Genomic DNA, 8,293 nt, shown 5'->3' with positions numbered 1-8,293 from the left:
ATGAACAGATACAACATGATATTAAAATTACATTTAAAACTAAAAGTCTTCATATCTAAAACTATTTCCTCTCTCTAAAGTGAAGCTGATAGAATAAAGTCATGACTCAGAGCTCTTACTGTTGTGCAGTGTGTTAATGAGATCTGTGTGGTTCATGTTCTTCAGGACGTGCAGTGTGATCTTCAGCGCTCCGTCTCTGACACTGTGCAGATCCTCCTCATCCTCCCTCTCAGTGCATGCTGGGTAATCTGGACTCAGGAGCTTCCTAAACCTCTTCAGCTCATTCTTTATCAGAGTGATGACATTGTGTTCCAGCTTCTGGTTAGAAACACACAGGAACAGATCTAAATATTATCATGTTACATTGAGAGAGACTTTTATTTTATCAAAAGAAGAAAAGTCTATTTCTATTATCACATTTAAAACTCATACAACTGATTACCTTTAATGTTGCTGAACATCAAGACATGACAAGGGATCACAACACACACATTACACACTTTAAACACAACACACACATTACACACTTTAAAAACAACACACACCTTGAATATAGAGTCCAGCTGTTTTCTGCTGATGTTTGATTTTTGTGGTCTGTGAACAAACAAAACCCATCATGTAATATGGACTATATGTATTCATAGCTGCACAAATCACACACTAATAAATACACACACAGATATTTAACACTATCCTCTTAACACAATACACTGATTTCAGGATTTCCTAACTGACACCAACATGTTTAGAAACAAATGTTTGAATTAATGAATAAAATCTTTATATTGTCATTAATGTCCCAGGTGTAAATGTTCTTCTGTAGCACCACAGACCCTCCAGCTCAGGGACTGCAGACTGAACTGAACTCTTAAAGCACTTTTCCTCACTGCCAGTCCGAGAGCTGCAGCACTGCACAGTTTAGTGTTTTACTGCTTCAACACCTGATAAAGCTCATGAAGGGCTTCATAATGAGACGAGTGAGTTTGATCAGGTGGAACACTGCTGTAAAACACCTCACTATACTGACCTCACATCAGTAGAACTGTCTCTGTCTCTGAAGAAAATTGGAAGTCCCATTGACTGGTCACTCTTCATGGACACACAGCTGGGTTCTGGTGAGTCTGATCTCTTTCCCTCCATCATTCTTGAACAGAAATATCAGCAATAATTAATACTCAGCACTGTTAAACAATGTGTTCATCATTAAACACCAATAATTCCATCTTTTTAATTCAGATCCAGTCTGTACACTTATTCAAACAGGAGACAGGCTTCATAAGTCAGGAATTACACTGATATCAGGAGTCCCAATCACAGCTAACTGACTCAGCTGGGTCTTAAAGCCTGTAGAGTTCACTGACACAAAGCTATACTGCTCTTATGCTCCACATTACACCGTCCTTTTTACTCTTCTCTCAGTGAATGATTTGTCTAAACTGTTCTTAGATCAGATCAGTGATATATTCACTGCTATTAAACACCTTAAAGTTGACTTCCTGTGTTAACTAGTGAGTGTTTAGAGATACAGATGTGTTCCCATGAGACGGTGTGTATTTATTACTGGTGAATGTAAAAGTAAGTCACCTCTCGTCTTTCTTTAAGTCCTGTTTCCCAGACACACTCATGTTGGAGGTCATGTCTCCTTCTCCAGATTACAGCAGGACACACGTTTACTTCACTCCAACATCGGTGTGTTAAATTAAACCCTGAATCAGCACAGAGTTCACTTACAGGAAATAGTCACGCTATCAAGTTATAAAACAACCTGTGTACATTAAAGCTTCAGTACAAACCCACAAAACTCTTCTGTATCTAGTGTCACTTCAGTGTGTTTATATATTAGAGCTTTAGATACTCACTGTGTTTTTACTCCTCAAATCTTTTACTTTTCACTCCACACAAAATGGAGCTGCTGACTTTCACTTTCATTACAGTTTAACGGTTCCGACGCCCGTGGATTTCAGGAAGCAGCAGCGTGGTCAGTGCTGTAGGTAAAACGCGGAATGGAGTTTTATTTATTAAGGCTTTCCTCAAGCAGAATGGATTCGACTGGCGGCGCTCTGAAAAGGGAACAGACATATGCGCTGAATAGAGACGGTAAAAGTGGGTGGGTCCAATAGTATAGGTCTTAAATAGTGTGTGGGTCCTGTCCCACCCACATATAATGGTTCCGACGTCCATAACTACAAATATTAAGCCAAATTGTTTTCATTTTTCCACAATTTGTAACATTTCCTCTTTTCTTCTATTAGTCTTTTTGGCCTTATTACTTGTCTCTTAGCACGTTTTGTTTGTCCTACAGCATCCTGTCTATTTACAGTTACAGATTCTTTATTATTGATTTGCATTCCTAATTGTTCATTTTCCTTTGCAATTTCCAAATCATTTGTCTCACTCTCATTGATTTTTATTTCTCTCTCTGAGGCACATCACATCTCACTCATACAATTTCTTTTTGGGAAAGTGGGCTCAGTGGTTTTGCTGCTTTGTTGTAGTGATTAATCTGTCTTTCATTTGCAGAATTCCACCTACTCCGTACCATTTGATGCTTTACCGACGGTAGCTTTGTCTGTAGTTTCCTATTCATGAGCATTTCCCCGTAAAAGTCCATTCTCTAGTGGTGAAGCTCTGTAATTCAGAATAGCCAGGTACGGATCACTCCCTGTCTCAGTGGCTTATTTTAGAAGGTGTTTCACTATTTGTACTCCTTTCTCTGTTAAACCTTTAGACTGTGGGTACAGAGGGCTTGACGTTATGTGCTCAAAATCATAACTTTGTGCAAAGTCCTTGAAACTCTGACTTGCAAACTGTGGTCCATTGTCACTTATTACAGTCATTGGAATACCATGTCATGCAAATATACATTTTGTCTTTGCAATTACCTGCTCTGATGTGGTGCTTGTCAGCTGCAGGAATTCCAGGTAGTTTGTCCTCTGTGGGATGAAGCCTTTGGACGTCCACTGAGCCGAGGCCGACTCTAAGAATCCTGAGACATCTCCAGTTAGACTCTGTGGTACTCAGGAGATCAGAAGTCCTTGAACCTCACACCAATACAACATTTAACTGACTGTATATTACAATCACACCCCCAGTGTCACCCATATGAGGATGGGTTCCCCCTTGAGTCCGGTTCCTCTCAAGGTTTCTTCCTTTACCAATTTAAGGGAGTTTTTCCTTGCCACTGCTGCCTGAGTCACCTCAGACTTGCTCATAGGGGAATAAATACATACACACTGTGAACTATATACATCTAATAATAATCTAGAATTTTTATTCTGTTAATTCTTATTTCTTTTATTATTCGTTAATTCCTTTATCATTAATTATGTTTACCTTCTGCTCTGTGTTTATGTTCTGTAAAGCTGCTTTGAGACAATGTCTATTGTAAAAAGCGCTATACAAATAAACTTGAATTGAATTGAATAGTTTGAATGATAGTCCATAAACAACAAGTAATCTTTGTCATTAAGCTGAAACAAGTCTATTACAAATTTTCCACCCCACGACTACTTCTCTTACATTTTTTAATTCCTAAATGTCCTTCGTGCAAAAGTTTCAGCATCAGTTTTCTCATTGAGATTGGCACAACAATTCTTGTTCCTTTTAGCAAAACTCCATCTAGCGCTGACAGTTCATCTTTAAAATGCTGGAAAGGATTTTCCATTATCTCATCTCCAGGCATGTGAATCATGTCCATTACTTTCTTTAACTGTTCGTCTTTCAGTGTTTCTTTGGCTGCTTCAACCTGTTTTGTTGTTGACACTGGCATCTGTGCTTTGATAGAGTCCACGTGAATTTGCACATCTTTCTCCGTAGTTGCAAACAGCTCCTAAACCTGCTTGTGATGAATCAGTAAAGACATTTAGAGGCTTTTCCTGGTCATTTTAACCATGACCACTCTTTTGCCTGCTCGTCGTTCCACTGCCACACGGTGTCTGTTTCTAACAAGCTTCTCAGTGACTTTGTATTTGCTGACAGATTTGGAACAAATTTTCCTGAGTAGTTTATTAACCCTAAGTCCCTTTGCAGGACTTTTTTGTCTCTTGGCTCTGGCATTTCGTCTATTGCTCTGATTTCTTTGTCTGGTTGTATTCCTTCTTCAGACAGTCTTTCTCCAGGTAAGTGATTTCTCTTACTCCGGCCTGGCATTTGTTTTTATTCAACTTTAATCCAGTACTTTGTGCTTGATTCAGGACCTTGTGAAGTCTTTCATCATGCTATTATTTTGAGTGGCCCCATACCATTACATCATCAATGAAGACTCCGACTCCTTCTATTCCATCAAAAAGCTGTTGCACAGATTTGTGGAATACTTCTGGTGCTGAGCTGATGTCAAAAGGTAGACTTTGACGGTGTGTTGAAGGTGCATCATTTTGTGCTTTTCTCATCTAGCACTATCTGTCAAAATCCAGATGAGGCATCCAGTTTGGAGAAATAACATGTTCCACTCATTGCACTAGTAATGTCTGACTTTGTTGGAATTCTGTAGTGCTCACGTTGGATGGCCTTGTTTAAGTCTTTTGGATCTATTCATAGTCATATCTGTTTTTTCTATTATGAGATAATTCACCCATTCTGTAAGTTCTTCTATTTTTCTGATTATTCCTTCCTTTATCAGAACTTCTATTCTCTCTCTGTCTTTCTTTTAATGCTACTGGCACCCTTCTTGTGCCAGTATGACCAGTTCTGATTCACCTTCAGCTTTATCTTGTGTTTTCCTGATAATTTTCCTATTCCTTTGACTTTGAAAAGTCATCCTGAGTTATTCCTTCTGTAGTTGCATCTTTGTCATTTCCTTGGTTATGACATGGTCTCTCTTTATCAATCCAAACTGTATGTACGATTTCAGCTTTAGTAATAACTTGTCTGTTTCCATCCACAAGTACAAAAAACACATCCTTCTTCTTTCCTTTGTAGGATAGACTGACTGCGTATTCCCTTTGTAGTTTTGTTGTCATATGTTTTCAGATGCACTTTTCTTTGATTTATTTTTGGTTTTCTTTTCAGTCTCAGAAAGTCTTTCATAGGGAGGACATTTACCTTGTGCCCCTGTGTCTAATTTTAATGACATCAGTGCCGTTTACATCCATGTGAGCCATCCGCTCTCCTCCTGGAGTAATTTGTTCCACTTCAATTTAGTCTAGGAAGGTTGTTGCTTCATCATCTTCCTCGTCACTCCTCTTTTCTACTAGCTGTACATTTTTCTTTGAATAACAGCATTTTGTGAAGTGATTTTTCCTCCACAATTTGTGCAGTATTTTCCAAAAGCTGGCCATTTTCTCGGTGCATGTTTATTTCCACACTTTCCGCAACCTTTGCTTTCGTGCATTTTCTTCTTGGACATTACTCTTTATTTTATATTACTCATTTGTCTTTAGCACGTCAAACTGTATCCACTTCTACTGTCTGTTTTTCCTCACTAAATGTCTTTAACTGAGTCCTTGCGCTGTCTAAGGCCTGGCAAATTTGTATTGGCCTTTCTGCAGTGAGGTCTGTCTCTTTTAACAATTGCATCCTCACTCTTTTATCTTGTACTCCCAATGACTATTTAATCACGTATCATGGAGTCACACAATGTTCCGAAATGACATGACTGACTTTTCAATCTTAAATCCATGATATACTGTTCAATGGATTCTAAGACTTTTTTTCTAGTCTGTTTCTGAAGACTAACCTTTCATACATCTCATTTTTCCTCGGTGTACTGTAATTGCTCAAATTTCTCAATCGCTGCATCATTCTTGTTGTATGTTTTTACTGACTCTACTGTTCTTAAACAGTCATTCACTGATCGTTTATGATCGCCAACAACTAATCGATGTCTATCGCTCTATGCCAAAGCCTCTTGGGTTTCACTCCGACTTAAACAGCTACGAGTCTTACTCATCACCCACGCAGCCCAGCTCCCTCTATGACCTACGCTGGTGCACGATTGGGGTTCCATGCAAGAGAGGCCGGAGGAAACTGGGTGGAGCGGCTGTTCGATTGAAGTTGGCCTGGTCGCCATGATGCAGGCCTCAGCGCCTCTCTCCTTCTCTCCAACGTCACCACTTCTGTGATTTTCAGAGAAAATGGAGAAACTGGTATCTGCTGGAACAAAGCTTTCCCACTCTATTGCTGCGAGTGCCCAAATATCAACCAAGAAACAGCGGGCTCCACAACCACCAAAGCCTCCGAGCCCAGCCTGCCCTCCCCCTCCATCTTAGAGAGCACTCCGACCTCTGCCTCAACGTCAGGGATCACACCAGCCCTCATCTGCAAACAGCACTTGTAACTGATATGTGTTGGGTCCCCGCTATGGCAGCAGTAACAATCAGAAATGTTTTCAGAACAAGCGGGAGCCCAATGTCCCTTTAGCTTTCCCTATCTCTGTCCTGATATGTGACAGAAAGACGAAGGCCCTCTCCAGCCGCACAACAACTCTATCTAATCTACTGCCTTTAAGACGTCATTCTGAGATGGATACAGGCCAAAACCAGTTACTGTTAAATTAGCACTTCTGAACATCCGTTCATTAAAGAACAAATCATTTTTAGTTAATGATCTTATCACCACTAACAACCTGGACTTCATATTTCTAAATGAAACCTGGTTAGATGACAGCTGCAGTGCCACAGTCCTCAATGAATCAGCCCCACCCAACTTTACTTTTATAAGTGTCTGTTGAGCTGTTAGAAGAGGTGGAGGAATAGCTGCTTTATTCAAACATGCCTTTCAATGCAAGCAAGTGTTACTTGGTGATTACCAGTCTTTTGAATATGTGTGTATTGCTCTAAAAGGTTCACCACGCATTCTGTTTACAATTATTTATAGGCCTCCCAAATGCAGAAAACAATACTGCAAGTGAACTGCTAGATGTTTTAAACACTTTTGATCTGACCCAGCACGTGTAAGGTCCTACACACAATAGGGGACACACTCTTGATCTGCTCATTAGCAAAGGTCTAAACATTCCATCCACTGTTATCAAGGATGAAGCGCTATCTGACCATTTCTGTGTTTACTTTGATTTATTGATCTGTCCTGCCACTGATGCTAGATCTGTCTGTCAAAAAAAGGTTCATAAATGAAGACACCAGTGAGGTATTTATGAATGCTATATCAATGTTGCCAAACATATCAGCAGACTCTGTTGATGTTCTCCTTGAAAATTTGAACTTAAAAGTTAAAGATGTTATTGATGGTATAGCTCCAGTAAAGGTCAGGATGATCACTGGCAGACGTAAAGCACCTCGGAGAAACACAACAGCGGTACAGAGCATGAAAAGAACATGCAGAAAAGCTGAAGGTATGTGGCAGAAAACAAAACTTGAAGTACATTATAGCATCTATAAGGACAGTCTTCGTGCTTTCAATGTAGAACTAGGCACAGCTAGACAGATCTTCTTCTCAAACATTATAAACAACAACATAAATAACACTCACACTCTTTTTGCTACTGTAGAGACACTAACAATCCCCCAAATCAAGTTCCTAGTGAAATGCTCTCTGACAACAAATGCAATGAGTTTGCAACCTTTTTCTCTGAGAAAATCAGTAATATCAGAATGGCAATCAATACGGCCTCATATTGTAATGTGGTCAGTCAGACCTCACTACAACAACCTCAAAAATGGGTCATTTTCTCAGAATTTGACATAATTGATATAAAAACCCTGGAAGAAACAGTAGAACATCTTAAAGCATCAACTTGCAGCCTTGACCCCCCCCCCCCCCCCCCCACACACACACACACATCCTTTCTCAAAAAGGTACTTAACTGCTTAGAAACTGACCTCTTAAAAATAATAAATATCTCTCTGCTCACAGGCACTTTTCCAGAGTCCCTAAAAACGGCAGTTGTTAAGCCTCTCCTAAAAAACAGTAACCTAGACAAAACCATACTTAGCTACAGACCAATCTCTAATCTTCCTTTTATAGGCAAGATCATTGAAAAGGTTGTTTTCAATCAGCTGAACAAATTCTTAAACTCAAATGGCTACCTGGACAATTTTCAATCTGGTTTCCGCCAGCATCACAGCACAGAGACGGTGCTCATAAAGATAATAAATGATATTCGCTTAAACTCTGATTCAGGTAAAATATCAGTGCTGATGCTACTAGACCTTAGTGCTGCCTTTGACACGGTAGATCACACCATACTCTTACATAGACTGGAAAACTGGGTAGGGCTTTCTGGGATGGTCCTCAAATGGTTTAAATCATACCTAAAAAGGGAGAGGTTACTATGTGAACATAGGTAACCATAAATCTGAGTGGACATCCATGACATGTGGAGTCCCACAGGGCTCAA

General features: G+C 39.7%; 1 long non-coding RNA gene across 2 annotated transcripts; it reads right to left on the bottom strand.

The window, feature by feature from the left end:
• Positions 1 to 308: 308 nt before the first annotated feature.
• On the bottom strand, positions 309 to 1,917 carry LOC113653763. Of its 2 annotated transcripts, none has more exons than XR_007139852.1 (4): positions 1,860 to 1,917; positions 1,028 to 1,144; positions 546 to 594; positions 309 to 318 (listed from the first exon to the last, which is right to left on the bottom strand). It is a non-coding gene; the product is annotated as an uncharacterized LOC113653763 (long non-coding RNA). The 2 variants fall into 2 exon arrangements; XR_007139851.1 differs by lacking the exon at positions 1,860 to 1,917 and adding an exon at positions 1,585 to 1,645.
• Between the last annotated feature and the right edge of the window lie 6,376 nt (positions 1,918 to 8,293).

Source organism: Tachysurus fulvidraco, unplaced genomic scaffold (assembly GCF_022655615.1).
Source record: "Tachysurus fulvidraco isolate hzauxx_2018 unplaced genomic scaffold, HZAU_PFXX_2.0 HiC_scaffold_41_np12, whole genome shotgun sequence".
Classification (NCBI taxonomy): Eukaryota; Metazoa; Chordata; class Actinopteri; order Siluriformes; family Bagridae; genus Tachysurus; species Tachysurus fulvidraco.
This window is presented reverse-complemented; position numbering and strand designations above follow the sequence as displayed.